Genomic DNA, 22677 nt, shown 5'->3' with positions numbered 1-22677 from the left:
TAGATTAGAGAAAATATGCTATCAATTTTATCCTTAAAATAAATGATTGTAATGTATTTAAATCATAGGAATTGCATGAAGGAAGTCCGAGATTTAAGTATTTTTACTTTCAACATGAAAATAACTTCACACAGACTATTCTAAACAAATATTCAGACAAATTATTATGTGCAAAATACACAAGTAAAATGATTTTTGTATTGTCATTACATATTGAATATTAATTCACTTATTAATATTAACTGATACTGCCAAATTATTTGAAGATATACAAACTACATTGAAAATAAAGGGCATTAAATCTACTAAACGAATACAATGAAGTCCTGCAGTCATTCATAAAACGACCCACATATTAAGGGTTTAATCCTGTGCTTTATGAAGTAAAAATGTTTAAGATGGCTGGTAAAGGTTTTGAAACTAATTAAAATCAAGTACAGAACAACCTTACCCATTAAGGTATTTTTTACTCCACGTGACAGTTTAAAATAAAGTACAGAACAATCCTATTCACTTGGGTGTTTTTCTTATAGCAAAGCCACATCAAGGTATCTGCTGAGCCCAATGAGGGGGAATCAACCCCCTGATTTCAGCATTGTAAATGAATAAACTTACTGCTGTACTAGCAGGGTGCCTATTCACTTGGGTATTTTTTATTCCACATGACAGCTTTAGTGTCTTGCAATCAGAATTTTATTTAAACTATATGTCATACCAATCAAAATAGCATAAAATCTTAGCTAATATTCCATATTTAAATAGTATACAAGTTTAACATTCTTAATTCTACAAGGTATTTTTGAAGATCCCAAATTCCCCCTAGTGTGACATGTAACATTTTCTCTTAGATCATTCCTATTTTATCCACCAACCCTCGAAAAAGTACAAAATTAAATGTAAATTACTCTAAAATCACCAATACTGAAATAAACCATATTTATTATAGTCGTTCACTGTTTGGTTAGAGCTATTAAATACATCCTCTTTCAAGATTCTTTAACAGTTCACTTAAGTTTTTAAAGTAATTATGTGAAAATAAAATATTCCCATATTCAACATACATTTGACTACAAAATATTCTAAACAAACAACTTAAATGATACACAAGTTTCAGTATAATCCAATCACTTTTATTTAAAACAGACTTTCAAAATAAGATGCGTTGTCATGTTTAAATTTAAAGAACACTGTAGTCATTACTTCTTCCGCAAGTTGACAGCAGATTCTTAAGTCTGACCTATCAAAAGAAAATAATGTATTAGCCATGCTTTAAAAATCAAAACATTATCACATTTACAGGACTAGTCATCAGCTATTTAACCTATCATCAATATTCAGATGACACGCAGATCATCAGCTGACTAGAAAAAGAACTTCAAAAGCCACTTTGTAACACATTGATATATAACAGAACAAGAATGATAAACTTGATTTTTCATTATAATCTGATAATTTCTGAAAACTTTCTAAACATAGTAAAATAACAAAACAGATTCAAAAACAAAATCCTTGATTTCTCCAACACCACTCAAATATTTAAGTTTACATTCCAGCAGGATTTTATCTATTTGAATACTTAAGTATTAATTTACTAACAATAAGGTATCATATTAGACTTATCAAAAACTGGAAATTAATAAAATCAGATGCCCGAAGGAAAGTAATAAGTATTATACAAGAACAAGAGGCCAAGCAATACTGAATTTGCCCATACCAAAAAATAGGAATAACAGCAACTGATAGGTCCCATTTTCAATATTAATAATGCTAGACTTATTCCACACATTAGTCTTTTCTACCTCTCATGACCAGTGTCCATGTATTACTATTTACTCGGAAGTGTTTACTTTAGTTACTTTTCTTACAAAATGTGTGGCAAAACAATGTCTAGTACATTTACTCATGCATTGTACATCACAAGCCTTGTTTACTCTCAAGTGATGGGGAAAATTAACTTGTAAATTTCAAAGATGCATTTTAAAAAAAATATTTACCAAACTACTAAACTAGTACACAAAATTACTAATTTAACTTTGTAAATAAGTTATATGCGAGTTTAAGTGAAAAAATATTTCTTTTCAAAGCAATAACTTAGTCAACACAATTTCCAGTATGGAATCTCCCCTTTCACATAATTAAAAATGTTGGATTTACATGCTTAAAATGTCATTTTACTAATTATAAAAACTACGTTTTTATTGAAAAAATTCAAGTAGTTGAACACTTGCACAATTACTACACATAAATTTCTCTGCTTAAAGTTTTTATATTTTGGATTGAGTTATAATTACCCCCACAAGAAGTGAAATGTGTGTTATGGATGAGGAAATTCACTACCATCCTGAATGTTTTTTTGTGGGGTTACATAAAGTGTACTTCAAAGGTGCAGGACATTGTTCAACTGAAAAAGTGATGGTAGCATCTGTATCCCCAGAATAGAAAATGTATGGAGGAAAATTAATATTGTGACTTGCACATATTGGATGTCTAATCTAATCCACTTCAATGTACCCAAATGATAAGTAACATAAGCAAAATGAGCTCAAGCACACTGACTTAGCTGTCTGAATGTTCCTCCATTTGCATTATTCAATAACACTACATATGGCTTCAAAAAGTTGTTTACTTTAATTTGGACACCCTTTATAAAATAGAATGTTATCCATTTGGGGAAAAGCTGCAGATAAATAAAAATGGATGTCAGTCAAGTTCTCACTGGAACACACAACTCATATTGCATCTTAAGTATAAAATTAAAATATGGAACTAGACGTCTCAAAAATTATGAAGCAAGACATTTAGACACCACTTATTTTAAAATATAACAAATCTCACTGGGTATCCAATTATCTGATCATAAATGACATCATAAAGGTGAATTTTCAACAAATTTAATAATTGCCTTAGAAACTATACTTTGGTTGAGTATAATTCCTGTGTTTGCCATATTTGTAACCACTTTAGTTTTTGAGTAAAAAATGAAACAAAATGTGCAGTTCCTCAAACAAGTTCCTCTTGGTCATTCACCTGTTTCCATGACATTTTACAACTATGACATAATAGTTGCCCAACATATTTGTTGTCAAGACTTAGACTTACCATTCTTCCACTGAAAGTATGACTGACTCGCAACAGGCCTGGGAGCTATCAGTAACACTCGCAGTTCTGCTACTCTCGCTCGTGGAACTGTCCTCATCATTAGAACTTGTCAGGTCTGCATCAAAAGTAACTGTTCTAGGTTCGTTCAGAATAGGTTTGAATTGATATGGCGCAACTCGACACTGTTCAGAACAATGTCAAAACAGACTGCCTGTTTCTCTGTATGCACTGGCCATGTTTATTTACATTAAACGTGCTGGCGTTGGCAGTTTGTTTGGCAACTATTACATCACAGTACTTTTCCTAGCGGCAAACGTAAAAACTAAAAAGTTCGGATTGCTGCTCGGAAAGGACTCTTTCTGCAACAAGTTGTTTCATTTATTAGCACACTTTTTTATAAAAATGTGAACCTACAAAATTAATCAGTGTAAGTAGTTCTTTTGACTGCAAAGTTTACTTTTTCTGTAAAATTCACCTTCAAAGAGGAATTGGATTAGTTTTCATCACATGAATCCAAAGCTGTATTTTACATCAGTATACAAAGTGTACAGTTTTAATACCTCTAAGATTATTAAGTGTCTAAACATTCTACTTTTCTTATTTTTGAGATGTTTAACTGCCCAGTTACCATATTATTATCATCTTAAAAACCTTAAAGAAAGAATTTTGTCAATTTCACAATAAAAAACAAATGTACTTTTCAAATAACAATGTTCAAATACAATATTAAAACTGCTTATTTCACCTTTAGATTTAAAACTTACCTCAGACAACACTTGTAAACTTTCTTTCTGAAACAGTTGTGCACTCACAGCCAGTGAGGAGAACAGCTAGTGAAAGGAAAGTTAGAAAAGACATTTAGACTTCTCTTGAAATATTGAGGAATCTTAAGTTTATTTCTCATCTGCATAATGAAAACATTAGATGTCAGTTCAAGGCAGTCAGAGTAACTATGACTTGTTATCCTCGAGAGATCAATAATGTGCCAATACAGCAAAAGATCCTCTCCAATGAGAACTTCATCCTTCTGCCCCAATTCAAAAACACTACTTAAAGTATATTAAATAATTAAATGTTAACAGCATATCATAACGAAATAACAGACAATAAATTTCCAATTGTTGAAAATGATAACTGAACAAGTGTATTCAATAATTCAAAAACAAAACGGATACCACTTTGTGTCTCCCTAATGTAACCTTCAGTCATTACTCAAAAAATACATAACCTAACTAAAACTTTCCAATGAAAGTTTAAATGCTATTACTATAACATGTAAAAAATTAACTTAGTTTTTTTCAATCTGTTAATCAAATTGGATTTCTTTAATACTTAAAACTGTTTAAGTTAATTATAAATGCTATAAATTAACAAAACAGTGTCAGTACTCTTCACACCTGTTCAACTCCAGCTTTATCCATCCTTTACATGGTTTTTCTGGACATCTACTTATTCAGCCTTTGATCACTGACCCATCGCAAAATGGTTTAATGAGTGAATATTATATGCACAGGTTGAACATGTGGAAGGACAATTGGCTGAAACAAAAATAAAGACAAATCAACCACATTTCAATAAAAGCATAATAGTGACATTTTCCTTGATGTTAAAGTTCTAAGACTTATCTGCACAATGCCTGTTAAGTTGCAAGTGCTCACTTAGATGAAATGCTTAAAATCCTATCTACAATCAGCTACTGGTCAAGAAAGACTAAATGGGCTACGTTTGAAGACCATAAACAAGGACATATTTCTGTTAAAAAAATGCTTCAGTCAGTAGGTATGCATAAGCAAAGGTTGATTTTCACAAGCAACTTACTTGAAGACTTTGCCAAATAAAATCTGGAAAATCAAACAAGTAGGAGTTAAGAAAAATATACAGTAAGTAGAAGATTCTGCAAGTTTTAGTTGTTTAATGTCCCCTTGAGATATTAGTTTACTTAAATTTAAACAAGCCCCATACCTACAACTTCATAAAAGCTTGGAGCTTCAGGAAACTGTTCCAGCTGCAGGAGTAAGTGTTTTGCACTAACAGTGGTATCTGATACAATTTTGTCTCCCTAATGTAACCTTCAGTCATAGAACACAAAATACATACAAGTTGCTTTTGCTGGAGGTTAAATTTCTCTACTTATATCATTCTGTTGCCCACAAGCACCCACCTACATGTGTGAACAAAATTCTTGAAGTTATGCAATAAAATGGGAACACTAAGAATTTCCTTGCAAATCAACTATTCACAATCCAAGTGCAAAATCCCTACATTAAATAAAATTGTTTTTATTAGAAATAGAAAAATCAAAAATGTTATTTTTCCAAAACTTCATACTTAAAGCTTGTTAAATTTTAAACAATTTCATCCACTTGTTTTATTATTTGAACAAAATAAGGATAGCAACATTAGGTTTTTACAAAATAATGACCTCATAGCCACAGTAATAAGAAAAATGATACATCTTTAAATTCAACACAAAACATTACTAAAAAATATTAACCAGTTTTATAACATCTTTAATGTTAGATTTACAAAACATTTTTGACTAACAAAAAGAAACCTTTAAATAGACTTAACTGTTTTATAACATTACTTACCATGTCTTTCAGATTGCAACCTAATGTTAACCATTTTGTGAGAGCATCTGTATGCCTGGAAAAAAAAAATTCAAACACTCCTTAACTCAAAAAATATCAATACAGAACAAAGTAGCTATTTAACTGCAAACCTCAGAGCGCTGTGGAGAAATATCCTCAAACAAATGTCAGTTTCATGACTTTTCATCACAGGGAAGCTAGTTAAATGGATTCATCTGTAATCAGTACATTATTTTTAAGAAGTACAATATTCAATATTTAAGGCAGAAACTTGAATTTGATTTGGAAACCAAGTGTTGAGTGTGTTTGTGAGTTATTTTCTGAATCATTTACAATGAAGAGATTTAGCTCTGTTAAACTAAAAAAACTTAAGGTCTGAAAATATACAAACTAATACAATTTCAAGAAATACTTCATTTGAAAGCTAGAAATACAAGCTAGCACATTTTTGCACAAGCCTACAAACTTTACGTGTTTAAACTGGACAAAATTTTACTATACATATAACATGAAAACAAATGGAATGACAGCTTTATATTAAAAATTAATAACTTGCATATTTAGTACAAAATAAAGTTTATCAAAATTCAGAAAAAGATTTATATTAATCATGCTGTATGTACTCATTAGATTTGTTAGTAAAACAAATGTTTTAACTTTAGACTTTCTGATACATACAATTATTAATTTTAAAATGAAAATTACTTTATATATTGGTGGACAGGCAACATGCAACAAGAAAGAGAAAGAGGTGCAAGAAAAGCTTTTCTTCATAATATATTTTGTGTAACATACTGTTACCAATTAAAGTATAGCATGAAAACTATAATAAGTACAAAATGTTTATGAAGTCAGTCCTAGAGACTTACCTCTTAACCACTTGTACTTGTGAAGTGTAACATTAAACTTCGTGTAGTAATGAAGTATGTACAACTCTCTCCTATAATTCTTGTTTACATTCTTTTCAGAACTGCTATCCCTAATATTTACCAAATGTTTTACTAAAAGCTTACCTCCCAAATTTAAAAAATAGACTATTTATATATACAGTTTGTTTTGAATATACTGTGCCATTTCATGGTCAATCAAATTAAACAATCCCATGCTTAAGTAAAAAAGTTCTACATGAGTGTAATATTCAAAAAGAATCTCACATCCGTACAGTTTATTCCAATGTTCTGCCATTCTCTTAAACATAAAGCCATATACTTACTGAATAACATACAATTTAGTATACACGCTTCATTTCCACAATTTTATTTTTAAAATATCGCAGGTAAAAGTTTGGTTGGTTGTTTTTTTTAAAACAATATGAAAAAATATGAAAAAACAGATCTCACATCACATATTCCTTCCTCAATATCACAAAAATACTTCAGTAACTGAAAACAAGTGCTGGTTAACTTCAGATTAATATAATTTACACTAACCCCTTTAAGTCATTAAGAAGTAATTAAATCTTGCAAATATGGATAAAATATATTGTGGGAGAGCACAAAATTACAGACGATAAAAGCAAAGCATTAGAATCTAATAACTTAATTTACCTTTATGTTCTGTTTCTGGGCACCCTTTGTAATTGTTCAACTACAGAAGAAAATATATTAAAGGGTTTTCAAAGATAAAGTTCAATAACATTAACATCTGGGTCATATCAGAACTTAGGGATGTACTCAGCATCTTTTATCAGTTGAAAGATGGTGATAAAAGATCATCATTTATGACCTAAACTACAAATCATGATCAGACAAAATATCAGTATAATCATTTTGGGTTCTAATTTGAACATCTAAAATAAAAATACAGTAAGATACTAACAAGATCTAGACTGACTGCACAAAATACATACAAATACAAATGAAAATACAAGACTGATAAACACAGACAAAAAGGGTTTGGTATTTTTATTATTCTTATAAAAGCAGCTAAACTGAAAAATTCAGAAACTATAAGTTAGATAAAAAAAAGTGTAATTGATAAACAATCTTGGCTAAGTGTACATGCAAGAAGCATAAATTACATTATTCATTATTCCATGGTATTTACTATTACTTTCAATTATACTTGCAAATTTAGTTAGATGTTTGCTAGCTGATTTACCTAATTGTTAGATGGGTTGAAACTCAGAACATTAAACAAAATCGAAATAAACATGAAATATTACACAAGGCTCTTTAGGAAAAATAATTCTGTAATGATATCCCCAACTCAAATGAATTTTTAACTTTATCTTGCAATTTCACTACAGAAAACAGATTAAAATACTTTCAGTGAAAAACATTCACTTAGGAGGTTCTAGAGTTTATTCAAATTAAATACAAAACCTAAAATCAGAAAGGTACTTTTATTCTTAGTATGAAAAAAAAATCACCTTGTACTCAGACTAGTCAGCAAATCAGGCCAATTATAAATTAGTAGATACTAAAAATAACATGAACTCTTTTCTCACACGTCTGGTTGAACTGACAAATTCATAATCATTTTGTAACTGTTTCCACACTAACTTTTAATAAAGTATACACGATATATTAAAAAAATTTGTCACTTTCAGAAAATATTGAAAGACTTTTGTAAACAAAATTATTTAAGTACTTTTAATAAAAATTTGAACAGAGTAGTTTTGTTCACTTCTCTGAGTGCAAAGTGACTTTCATGTTAAGATAAGAATACTTTTGAGATTTTCAAATTTCACTTGTGTAATCTAAGATTTCCTAATAAATTTCATTTAATGACAACTTTCTTTTTATACCAATGGTACTACTGCACTAATTTTTTTTATTTAATGATACACCAAAGAATGTAGCATAACATGCAAAAGGCATAATGTCCTTTAACCATCACAATGACTTTTCAACTACACAACAAGAGCTGTTAAAACTTCAGCTAAGTGTTTTTTGTGGGAATAAAATATGAACTGGATGTGAAGTGACAATTTTCTATACAGAAAACCTTAGTTATTGGTTACAAATATTATTATACATCAAGAACTATTAGCAAACTGAAAGAATGTGACTGTTGCATTTTATTTTTTGGTCCTGTAACTAAATAAAATTAAATGCTATAAAAATTATCCTTTGTCTAAGCAATTGCAACACAATGGATAATTTGTTAAATTATGTGATAAATTTCAGAAAAAATACCTAGAACAAAATATCAATTTTCACAAAACGAGAAATTTAGGATTTAACATAATGCCTTATAAATTTAAAACATACTATTACTATTTTAGTCTTTTGCTTTATTTATTGATATACTAATAAAAGAATGTAGTTAGTTAAATTTGGAACATAACTTGCTAAAACATTGCTCATCCTGAAAGAATTAAAAATTATGTACAACATGCTAATAATTAGGTAAGCTATTAGTAAACATTTCATAAAGAGGCAACATATTCAAAATTATAGTAAGCACTGCTACATATAACTTCAAAAAAACAGAGTTTAGTGCACTGGACCAAAGCCATACATGGAAGGTTAATGTATTAACTTACCTTTACATTTTCAGTTTCTTGGTAATACTTCAAAATGGGATCAACTAAAACAAGAAAAAAAATCACATTAATGAAGCTTTCACAGAAATTAAACACATTACATAGAGACACCTTCGGTCATATCAGAACGTTGGGACATACTCCGCATATTTTATCAGTTGAAAGATGGTGAAAAGGATCATCATTTATGACTTGAATTACAAACCATGATCAGAAAGTATCATCAGTATCATCACTTTGAGTTCTAATTTGAACATAATAAAATTGTAGTAATGTACTAACAAGAACCATTCCAGAAATTAGGGTTGGCTTATCAAGACTGACATATGTACTAAATCAATTGTTATCTACTGTTATAAAATTAGCAAAACTTTAAAATTCAGAAAACTTCAGATAGGTAGATAAACATTAACAATCTCAGTTAGGTGTGCATGCAAGACTTGTGTAATAATTCAACATTAAGTTGAGTTAATGTTTGCCATGCAATTTACTTATTTGTTAAAAAGGCTGAAATACTTCATTAAATGGAAACAGATGTGAACTATCACATGTCTAAGGCTCTTTAGGATAAATTGTTGCAATGTCACCAGTAAGAGAAAAGGTAATTTAGATTTTTTAATCAACTTTTCATTGTCTTCCATCAATTACACTACAAAAAAGAAAATATGGGTTCAGTGAAAACATTCATTTAGTTGGTTCTAGAGCTTATATGTACTAATAACTTACCAAATTTCATAAAAAGGCACTACAGTATAATCAAAATTACAACAAGCACTGCTACCTATAACTTCACATAAACAGGGGTTAAGTGTATTAATTTACCTGTATTTACATCTTCAGTTTCTTCATATTTCAAGATGGATCATCTAGAAAAAAAAATAGGCTTTAATAAGGCTTTCAGAAAAATTAAAGTTACATAACATCTTGGGGTCATATCAGAAAGTTAGGACATACTCTGCATTTTTGTCAGTTGAAAGATGGTGATAAAGATTATCCTTTATGACCTAAGTTATGTTATCACAAAAATTTACATTAAATTACCATTAAATGTCACTCAAGTTTAAACTTAGCATGAAGCTGTCACATGTTGAAATCAACTACCTTAGCTACTTCAATAACAATTCTATGAATGGAAATGAATGTGTAACAAAAGCTGCTCATGTTTGCTGAGGTACACTGAAGTGAAATTTTGATACATCTTATACGCTGGTTAATCTCATGTCTTCTACTTACGATACAGATCATAGAAAGCATCTTAAATATACAAATTAATATTCAGTGCTTAACTACAAATATACAGACATTCAAACTAAAGTTAAAGGAAAGATCTATTAAATTATGATGAAAAATAGTAACATTTTAACACTGCTTCTTATGGATACTGTTATTACTGATAAAGCAGAAGATACTGTATGTGATCATTCAACATTTGCTACAAACTCGCTTGTTCTTTTGAGCAAGTAACTAAACTGTTTGGATATCTATTTAATGTCATCTTTGACACTGATCACTAGTCAGATCATATGAAAACCCATTAAGCACCATAAACATTGAGAATTTGAATTATTTGAGGGTTCTTTATAGAGAAACTATTAGGCATACAGGTTTGAGAATAACAAAAACATTCTAGCATACATAAATAGAAATATTAAACTTGAATGCAAAACAATTTTAACAAAATATTTAACTAATCTTTTTGTTTCAGTGCAAAACTACACAAGTTATCTACTGTCTACCACTCAAAATCAAACTCTTGATTTGAGTGTTACAAGTCCTTAAACTTAAATTGGGAATTAAATGTTTTACATTATTTTAGTACTTGCAAATACTCACTGCCTCTACATACATTAAATGTTGCTAAAAAAAATTGATATTTATAAAAATTATGAAAATTCATAAAATTTTCATAAAACAAATTAGAAATGAATACATTAGAGCCAAGTTTAACAAAAACATCACCTATTATGGATATTTTTGGCTAGTTTCATTGTTCTAAACCTACAGCAAACCTTAATATTTGTGTAGTTAAAGTACTGTACAAACTTTGGTCAGCCAAACACAGTAAAACTAATGGAAAAACAAACCTACAAATGTAATAACTTTACAATTCACTTACCACACATTAACTCAACACTACATCAAATAAACAGTAAAATTCTAGACTTATTTAACATGAAAATAACAGTTTCCCTGAAAAAACTTTACTCAACAAATAATTTTCTGAAGTTTCTAAAAATAAAGGCCATATTTATGATCTTCAGCTATTGTGCACAAGTTATTTACATGAATGTCAACTGTAAATTATTCAGTCAATAAAATTTTTAAAATAAACAAGTATTGAAAACATACTGCAATAAGAAAACTATCACAACCTTAGAAATGTTCACAACTTTTTAGAAAATATTTAAGTTAAATGCATTATATACTATTTTACAATCAGTGAATAATCAAAGGCCAAATTTCATGCTTTATATGATACCCACAAAAGTACAATAAGAAGTTTCTTTTAATTCTTAAATTTACCTGTATTATACATTTTCAGTCTTGACATTACCTCACACAGGATCACCCACAAAAGAAAAAAATCAGTTGATAGGTGACAAAGTTAATTATTTATGACAAAAATTTATTTTTTTATAACAAAGGAAACTAAAAGATTCACAAAAACAATTTACTTAAATATCATAAAGGTGGTAAAAAAAATTTTCTGATAAAGAACTCTTGCTATGCATTGATGTTACAGAAATGTAAAGTCAACTTCCTTTCTTAGTGACATTTTACTGCACATAACAAGATTGTACTTATAAAATGTAAAAGCTATTTTAATGTTTGTTGATGAAATAACCCTTAATATTTAATTACAGTTTAATTTTTATATTATCTAAGGTTTAATATCTATTTCAAATGAAACCTTAAAACGTTATTATTCTCTCATGTCCAATGTCTGTCATTTGAACATTTTCTCACTAGCTTTCCTTATATAGAATCTATATTAATTGCTCCATTTGCACACATTTCCTCCAAGTTCCACAAATCACATTCAGAGAAAGGATAAATACATTTCTCTGAATGCTTGATAAATTCCATACCCACTTCTTACCATTGAATTTTTCTTACCTGTTATATGTAGTTTAATGATTATAAGCAAACTCAACTATTTAAAACAGGTGCAACAAATTATATAAAGAACTAGTCAAACCACTAAGCACTGTTCTTATCACTTTGGCATTATTTCTCACCAATATACACATTAGATAGTTGCCCTATATTTAGGTTTTAAATTTATATTTCATGTAATTAGGTTATTTATGTTTCAAGATGCATGTTTGAAAGGTTTAATAATCTTTGTTTAAATGTGAGCAAACACCTGCTTGATTCACAAAATATGCATATATCATTATGTTATTATAAGGGCTAGTTTCTCTGATATTGGCCAGGGATGTCAACTGACATGTCTTATGATAAGTACTAAAGAACAGGAAAGGAAAATAAATGGTTAACACTCCTACAAAAAGTGGGGCCTAATAGGCCCCAGAGCAACTTGAAAGGTTATTAATATTAGGCTAATAATTTTGTATTTAAATGAAATTGCCATTTAAATCCATTAATGAATGGATTAACGAGATTCCCACTGTCCCTATCTACTATCTAGCGAAACCACAGCCAGGGGAACGGGCTTGGAGAAATCAGGACTAGAAACGTCTTTTCGTAGGAGTGTTAAAATCAATTTCTGTGAAAATGTAGAGACCTGCAAAACAGAGGAAATGTAGTTTATTTTACCAAATATTAAAATGTTCACTTTTAGATACTTCATTATAAAGTACTGTAGACTATACATTATATGCTGACAATAACTATAGGTAGTAACATCCCAGAAAGAGTGAAACAAAACAGCAAATCACAGCATGTTGAATGCAGTAGCATTTAAAATGTGATGTTAAAATTACCAAGTCTATAGTCTCATACAAATTAGGAACTCAAATTGCTTATTTTAATTATAGTGAAAATCTATTGTTATTTAACTATTTATGTCAAAAGTAGAAAATTGTGCATTTGATATCCCCCATATGCAAAATTCTAAAAGGCTTAGCAACTTACATCTAGCAACAACCAAGTCAAAATGTCATGTCAAAAAAATTGTTTACTTTACTTAACTACAAACAATCCAAAATACACTCCTCACAACTGCACACAGAGTTCCAAGAACTATATCATCTCGGTTCATTCACAAATACTCGAACATACCAACCATACCAGATAGACTCCTACATACTTCAATAATCTACTTTAATAATAATTGGATGAAAAACTAATTACAATGCAAGCTAGACAGGTACCTCATACATGATGAAGCTAGTCCTAAATATCTCTCCCCAGTTAAATTATATTTTAAATATAAAAATAAATAAATAAAAATATATATTAAATAATATATATATATGTATGTATATATGTATTAAATAATAAATAAAACAAATGCCACCAACAAACTTGACATTCGGCTGATAGAATAAAATAATCACTATATATGAGTTACAATACATGGACATTGCCCTGAAAAGGATCAAAATAATATTCAGTTTTACAATTATAAATACCAATTTGTCAAGAACATAAGTACGGGGAGGAGGAAGAAGTCATAGAGAACCTGATCCTCCAGGGTGTGAACTTTTCTTACCCAAACACCGACAGACATTCATTCATTTACTTTACTTCTTCATTTATTGTTTTATATTTTAAAAAATAAGTTTAGTAATTCATTTCTAAATAGTATTAATCTATATACATGTATGTATAACTGAAATGTGACTATTACAAAATACTAGTCCACTAAAACAGCTAAAATAGGAAAGGCTAAAGGTCAGTTTTATGCTACTGGATATGTAACTTGTGCATGTATTTGTTACAATATGTAGTCATTCTAGCGAGAAAAACAATTTGTATTTCCTAAATTTTTTTTATGATGAATACAATATTGGCCAAGTAACAGACCCCAGAGTATAAATAAAGTTGTACTGAAAGATATTTGAAATGTAATTAAGAGATTTAAATTTGAGATTTTGGGGACAAAACATTTTTAATTTTACATGAAATCACTTTGCTTTCAGACTAGTAATAAAAGATTTTTAAAGAAATCTTTAGTAAAAATGTCATTAAAACTAATTTTTTTGTGTACAACATTGGTAACTTCTGCTAAGTCTTCCAAATTCTGTGAAGATACTCATGCTGTATCAAAAGTTACAGTGCAAGTAGTGTGCAAGTATGTAGATCAATGTGTACATTATACCAAGCCTGTTGCCAAAAAGTTAAACAACTTTTTAATCCTTATTTCTCTATATCATGACATTTCTCAGCTCTAAGTTGTCCATTTTAAATTTGATTTCAACTCCTACACAATCTTCTAGGGTTTAGCACAAATTACACACTTAACAATAAATACAGGAAAGTCAATGTACAGTTCCAACCTCAAAGTTTGTTAACATTATAAAAGGTTTTGGTTTTCAAGCTCTAAACTTCCTTTGTTTTCCATTTTTAATCATTAGTACAATGTAAAAATTAGAAACTAGATTACAATGAAAATTAGATGATCCAAAAATTCACAAGTATGAAAATAGCAGGCTCATTGATTCAAGCCAACAATGAAACAATCAATAAAAACTATAAAAGTAAAGCAAGAACAATTTGAAAAGATCTATTCAGAGTTAGATCTAAGGAAAAGATACATAGCATGCCATTTCAAAGTTTATACAAACTTATGTTCAGCCATAAACACCCATACATTTATAATTTAAAGAAATTATTATTCATAATGAAAAGAGACATGCCACACATTTTTCTTCATTTGCTACATTTCTAACCTCTGTATTGGAGCAGATACCTAAAATTGGATAATACAAGGTGGCCCTAAGTCCATGCCCATCCATATGTTACATTAAATTAAATTACGCTTGTATTATAAATTTGTTTCTTTTTTTCAGAGAAATATGGCCGATGTAAGCCCATTTACACTTGAAGAGCGTATTATGACAAGTATGCATAATATTATGCAGCGAGAATGAGAGACAGCATACAGATACACCAATACATAAGATATATAGATGGGTAGGGACTTATGGGCCACCCTGTACTAAACAGTCACTACAAATAACTTATTTTAAAACATCCTTTCAAACATTTATTATTTCACACACACACACACACACACACATACATACATACATATATTTTTTTTTCTTACTTTCTACTGCTTTAAAAAGCTGATTAGATTTTTTTTTAATTTCGTACATTTAAAAAACTTATTAACAAATGCTACAATTATAACATTTCAAAATACATTTCCTATTTACTGTATTTTGCTTTCACAGATATTAAAGCACTTGGTAACAACAGTTACCTATATTCTGATGCAGCATAAACATAAAGGTACTAGTGAATATTTTTAGCCAAACAAAATAATGTACCAGAACATTTAACTTTTCACCCAGCCTAAAGAAAAAACACTAATATAAATGAAGTGTAAACTGAAAAAAGTTACTTACTAGGGCTTTCCCTTAACAGTTTTTTCAGAAAGTCAATCAAGTCTAGGGGAAAAAATAAAGTCATTATGGTACTGCTCAAAATAGCACAAGACAAAACTATCCAACTTTCTTACTCATAAGCCTCAGAGCGCTGTGGAAAAAAATTCTTCAAACAAGTGTCAGATTTCACAACTTTCATCACAGAAAAGAGTTGTAAAAAAGTTAAAATGAGTATTATATACTGAAATTTACTCAAAATATTTTGCATTTAAATAAATTACTAAGTGAAATTAAAACAGTTTTCAAATACGTAATATATAAACACTAAATACTTTCCTATCCAGACTTTGCTTAAAATCACGGGAAATATGTGTTCCCTTCAAAGGTACCTAATGCAACAACCACAATGCCTAGGGAAAAAAAACCTATACAAAAATTATAAAATATGGGTTATGTCCAGCATAATGCATGTGTGATATCATTCAAAGTTTCAAACTTACAATCCACTTTCACATTCTCAATTCTTGGAATTACTTCATGAATAACAAAAAAAAAGTAACCACAATAATTGATTTTCCAAAGCCAAGTTAACATTCCATAGAAATAAAATGACAATATAATGCACACCTATGCTGTTAAAAGATTGTAACAAAGAATATCACAACACAAACAATACAGGTTGTTTACGATAAGTAAAAAAATTTTTTTACTAAACTACAATATCAAAGGTGTAAAACTTAACTAGTTTTAAATTATAAAATCTTCCAAAATAATTATCCATTCTGGATAATTTTCCTGAGAGGACACCCATAACAGTACATAACTAATCACATGCTAATTTCCAAACCCAGGACCATAAATTTAACTTGCAAAAGTTAATTGTATGATACTTTTATACAAAGATGTAAAACTAGAAGAATATAAAAGTATGGTACAATTACCTTCAATACAAGTTAAAACTTTATACTTGAAATTTAAGTCCTTTCAGTAGCTATAATCAAGCACAGTAGTAATTGACTTCATTTTAGATACCAAATGCAGACCTAACCTTTACTCAATGTATCACTGACATAGCATTCAAGCTGTAAGAAAGAAAAAGGGGGTGGGGGTAAATGTATTTTACTCTCTCACTACAGGCTTAAAAGGACTAACCTCAACCATCTAGTGCTCAAAGTTTTCATATTATAACTAATACCACAAATCTATCTTAACAAAATTTAAGAGACTTAGTAAATGTTACATGTTATTTGTATACAAATCAATTTCTTGTTAAGTATTTGCACCTAACATTTATCTGGGGATACATTTGGTCCTAAAATATTTAGTTTAAGAGCATTATTTCATCTTACCCTTTTTTTGCAAATCTACAATGAAATAAATGGGTTTTCCTGTGAATACACTTTGCAAGAGCTGAAAAAACAATGGACATAGGAGAAAATCTAAGCTTTTGTTCAGTTATAACCATTTTATAAATAACTCTACATAAACAAGCATTTAAAGAAAAGAAACATTCAAATTATTATACAAGTAATAATCTAACACTTAAACTCGTATTTAAAAGCTTTTGTGTTATCACATACTATAGAGTAATACTATAATACTAATATAGTATACCTGTAAAGTACATTACACCAATATAAGTGAAAAAATACATAAGCACAACCAAAATTTAGGTTATACCATTAATAACTCAGAAAATATCCACCTACTTCATCTATGAAAATTGTTATACAACTTTTTCACACCCAGAGAGAGGAAATACTTATTGAACTACCTTAAGAATATTAACACTTTCTAGAAATATCATAAACAGGATTTTATCAAACTTAGAAACAGCAAAGAATATGTGAACTCTAGCCTTTCACCTATCAACAACACAACAAATTTCTTCCATTCCCTTTTGTGCCAGAAATGTCTGGAGAAATTACTAGACTTCGTAATTTAAGCATTGAATGATGTAAAAACATGATACATTTAACACCTCACAATCTAATCCAAAAGAATCCATATTATAAAAATAAACAGGGCATATACAGTATGCTATATGAATGTGGTAATAAATACCTGACAGACATCATGTCCTTTAAAAAGACGCCAATAATTAAGGTCACAAGCACAGAGGCGATTTCCACTTATCTGCTTATCCACTCAGTAATTATATTACTATTAATATATATATATATATATATACACATCAAATAGGTCACGAAATATTTTGGAACAAAAATCATCTCCTACACCAACCGAGAACTAAAAAACATAAGGTGCGTTAAGAAACAATATAAATCAAAGAAAATGACCTCTCAATAAACCGTGATAACTTCTTCAGCAAAAGTACTTAACAAGGTCTGTTAACTGCTTATACACTTGACCAACTTAACCTCTAGCTTTATACGTTTCTTTCCGACACTATTTTAGTCACATTTAATCCCTATTGTCCTTATAACGATATTTAAGCCTTTGATTGCTTTGTGCTGATCACACCCGAATCAGTGAAAAAAAACGAATGTTCTTGTCGAAAACCATACTATACACAACAGAATGTTCATCAATAAAACTTTTCCTTAAACGTTTTCCATTGCTTGCCTACCTAACATCAATGTGCCGGTACTGGCAATGTACTTAAAGTTCAATGTAGAGGTAAGTAGATCTAGCCTACAGAACTTTAGAGGCAAACTAGAATTTCATTAACTAAATTACCTAATCACGAACAATAATGATTTAATTTCTACTAGATCGTGCCCTCAATTTTAATAATTTAAATTTCAGTATGGAATTTACTGGTTCAACTTAACATAAAACATCGAACATATTTGTATTAACGAAAAACCTTTACGACGTGTGCATACGAATTTGAAATATATAAATAAAGTTTCAAAAAACCAAAAACGTTTTTCAGGTTCAGTTTCAAATTTTGATTAATCAGATTAAGAACGATTGCTTACCACCTCCTCGACGACCAGTAACAAAAGACAGAAAAGAAAGAGATCTTCACCGTGGAATTGTGGGAAATTATTTCGTAAACCAGTTCCTTTTCATGCAGTTTGAACAAATAGAATGTCTCGATTTAACAATAGTTCTGATTGGCCCGAACAAAGTTGAAATATCCTGTGGGTTTCGAGAGAGAATTTGAATAGTTGTTCATTTAAAGCAAAGCACATAGGAAATGAATTGTAATAAAATTTTATTTCTCTCGCGATTGGGTAATGTTTTATTATATTTCACAAAAATAAGTTATGAATTTGAAATATTTAATGGTAAATGCTGTAAGTCAATGGATTTTTGAGAAAGGTAATATTGGTGGAGATATCAGTCTAATTAAAAATACTTAGCAGATAAGTTAAACTGGCCAAAAGAATTAATTAATATGTGGGTCCCGGGTTCGAATCCCTGTTGCGCCAAACATGCTCGCCCTTTCAGCCGTGGGGACATCAAAATGTAGAGTCAATTCCGCTGTTCGTTGGTAAAAGAGTAGCCCAAAGTTGGCGGTGGGTGGTGATGACTAGCTGCCTTCCCTCTAGTCTTACACTGCTAAAGTAGGAAAGGCTAGCGCAGATAGTCGTCGTGTAGCTTTGCGCGAAATTGAAAAACAAACAAGCAAACAAAGAATTAATAAATGAAAAACAAGGTAAAGATTATGGTTCATCAAGATAAAAGAAAAGAGTCGATCATAGTGGCCATATTATGTAAATGTGTTACAGTTATGACTGAAATATAGTAAGACATGTAACAATTAATAAGAAAAAAGGGGTTGAATTTTTCCTTTCCTTCAAGAAGAAAACAAGGTATAACTGTCTGTTCATTCACCAGTGATTACAAGATACAGTGGTAGGTATTCAAACAATTCGTGACATATATAATGACCTCTCATTATGAACAGATAATATTCTCTAGCAAAGAATATATTTATAATATAGGTTTAATTGCCCAATTCCACATGCTTTTTTGTTGATGTTTTTATAATAAAAAACGAACATAAAAATATAATCACGTATCTTAATATTGAAACAGATGTTTACTAATCAAAAGCATTATTTAACAAATGTATCTTTGTCTGCTGAAAACAGGCGAATTCTGCACCGATTGTCAACAAACCTGGAATGTAACTACGTAATGTATATTTTCTTACATTCTATGGTATTTTGATGTACACTGAGTTTTGAGAACGTTGATTCTAATTTAGAATATTTTATGCATAATACTGTAAGAATAATAAGATATGTAATAATTTGAAAGTTTAACTATATGAAAAATAATTAATTAATTTAAAATTTGATAAATTGGAAAGGACCTATTTGAAAAATATGCTTGTTTCATAATTAAGATCTGTGTTATTTATGGTGCCTTTGACCTAGTAACCTAAATTAATGAAAGTAGGTTTGTAAATATTATTTTCGCATTCCATCTAATTTGTCAGTTAATGTAAAACAGCGAACCAGCTGTTTAATCAAGACAAATGGAGATGTGTCATATGGCCAAGATGTTCTGCTGCAGGACACCCTATGTGTTCTTATCAGCAGTGATAGTTTAGCGATTTTCTACCTGTATCTCAAAATGTGAAAATTCAAACTGAGGCACATTTTCTATTAAGAAACACCCGAGATATATTCTCTCTAACTTTGATCGAGTCTATTCATTTCTTTTTTCTTTTTTTTTTTTTCTGGCACCATAAGTACAGGAAAGTTATTTGATAGAAAAACATACTTTTATGAATTTTTTTTTTCAAATTTAGTGCACTGGTACATCTTTTTAACCTATATTTTAGAAGTCTCATTTGGTGTAAATGACTATGTAACACATATTTTGTTCCAAAAAGCTACATCCAAGAGCTATCAATTGTAAAGTACTCCACTCTTTTCTTGCATGGTTTGTATAAACACCTAATAAGATGACGGTTTTCTACTGCCTGTTTCAACTGTCTGATCATTTAGAAATCCACACTCTTGTGATTTAAGAAGTATGTCTTCATATGAAATAGCAAGAATACAAATTTCATTCTCCAGCTACTTGAGTTAAGTGGCGTTTCAATAGAAGGTACATTGTTGGTAAAAATCTGAGGGATACGGAACGATAATTTCAAGTGGTCGGCTCAAGAAAATTTCACCAACGTTGAGCAGGAGGATTCGACGGGTAGTCTGGCAAGACACCAGCCGATCGTCGAACCAGATTAAGGCCCTTACGGACTCTGAATGCAGCTCAAGAACAATAAGACGGCATCTACGAGAGAAAGGCTTTAAAAACCGTAAACGTCTTCGAAGGCCACCCTCCTTCAACACTACGAAACAGCTCAATTAAACTTTACTGAGAAGCACCAAATATGGGACGCAAAAAAGTGGACGAAGGTTTTGTTCTCTGGTGAAAAAACATTTAGCCTGGATGGTCCAGATGGCTTCCAACGTTATTGGAACGATGAAGATATCTTAGCGGAGACATTTTCTACACGACACAGTAGAGGAGGTTCCTTCATGATCTGGGGTGCTTTCTCCTTCCATGGAACAATGGAGCTTCAGTTTATACAGGGGCGTCAAACAGCAGCTGGCTACATTGGCATGTTGAAGAGAACATCCTTATTAACTGAAGGCCCTTGTTTGTGTGGAAATGACTGGATCTTTCAGCAGGACAACGCTGCAATCCACAATGCCCGCAGGACAAAGGACTGTTTCATGGCGAATAACGTGACTCTTTTTGACCATCCAGCGTGTTCGCCCAAACTGAACCACACTGAAAATGTTTGGGGGTGGATGGCAAGGAAAGTCTATAGAAATGGACGTCAATTCCAAACAGTGCATGATCTTCGTGAAGCCATCTTCACCATTTGGAATAACATTCCAGCCAGCCTTCTGCAAACGTTTATATCGACAATGCCAAAGAGAATGTTTACAGTTATTCCCAATGACGGCCGTGCAACTCACTACTGACACCTCTTGTTGGGCATTTCCTACCCTGTTTAGGACTTCTTTTTGGTATGGTCTTATACCTTTGACCAGCTAGTATTTAGACTAATTTCATAGTGTTTACATTTTCCCTATTAAATGTTCAAAAGTTTTTTTTATTTTTATTTTCCCTTTTCTTATTTTCATCTTTCGAAGCTCTACTCAAGTAAGTGGTCGAGTCTAACAACGCAAAATGCATATTTTTTCTTTATGTTCATTGGCCTTTAGATTTTGGCCAGCAGTGTATGTCTGGAAACTTTATCTTAGTGAAACATGTCATGCTTGTTTGTTTGTTTTGAATTTCGCGCAAAGCTACCCGAAAGCTATCTGTGCTACCCGTCCCTAATTTAGCAGTGTAAGACTAAAGGGAAGGCAGTTAGTCATTATCACCCACCACCAACTCTTGAGCTACTCTTTTACCAACGAATAGTGGGATTCACCGTTACATTATGACGTCCCCACGGCTGAAAGGACGGGCATGTTTGTTGCGACAGGGATTCGAACCCGCGACCCTCAGATTACGAGTCGAACGCCTTAACCACCTGACCATGCCGGGCCGAAGCATGTCACACTGGCGTCGTTTCCAAACAGAAGTTTTGATTATTTTATGTCCTGTTACCTGAAGGCCGTCGATGATTTCTTCTAAAAAACTTTTGTGTTGGTAACTTCTTACCTGTTAGAAGACATTGCATCTTTTTCACTATGATTAAGGTATGTTTTGTTGAAAGCTTTTTTAAAATGGTCTTGTGCTCAAAAGTCGATCCACATTTCTTTATTTTACACTGGTATTTAAGTATCACGTATATAATCGTTTTGAAAATCATAAATCCCCCATCTGAACACATCTCTATGATACGAGAGTATAAATATTCTGCAGAAAGGATGATGCAAACCCTTCTCCAACCTAATCAGTTTTATATAGTGTTAAATATTTTGAATTAAACTTTAAAAATGAATTTAAAATTTTAATTCAAAGAAAGTGGGTGACTCGGAATGAATGGCACCAGAATATATTTATCTATTGATTTAAATCCACATTTCTTTGT

The 22677-nt window shown here is 30.5% G+C and overlaps 1 long non-coding RNA gene across 1 annotated transcript; it reads right to left on the bottom strand.

Moving 5' to 3' along the window:
* Positions 1 to 919: 919 nt before the first annotated feature.
* Positions 920 to 22323, bottom strand: LOC143223987 (uncharacterized). The gene is made up of 12 exons (XR_013013188.1): positions 22305 to 22323; positions 18644 to 18729; positions 17048 to 17108; positions 15720 to 15761; positions 11704 to 11749; positions 10003 to 10046; positions 9181 to 9224; positions 7238 to 7277; positions 5691 to 5745; positions 4497 to 4637; positions 3864 to 3929; positions 920 to 1237 (listed from the first exon to the last, which is right to left on the bottom strand). It is a non-coding gene; the product is annotated as an uncharacterized LOC143223987 (long non-coding RNA).
* Between the last annotated feature and the right edge of the window lie 354 nt (positions 22324 to 22677).

This window comes from Tachypleus tridentatus, chromosome 8, assembly GCF_004210375.1.
Source record: "Tachypleus tridentatus isolate NWPU-2018 chromosome 8, ASM421037v1, whole genome shotgun sequence".
Lineage (NCBI taxonomy): Eukaryota > Metazoa > Arthropoda > Merostomata > Xiphosura > Limulidae > Tachypleus > Tachypleus tridentatus.
This window is presented reverse-complemented; position numbering and strand designations above follow the sequence as displayed.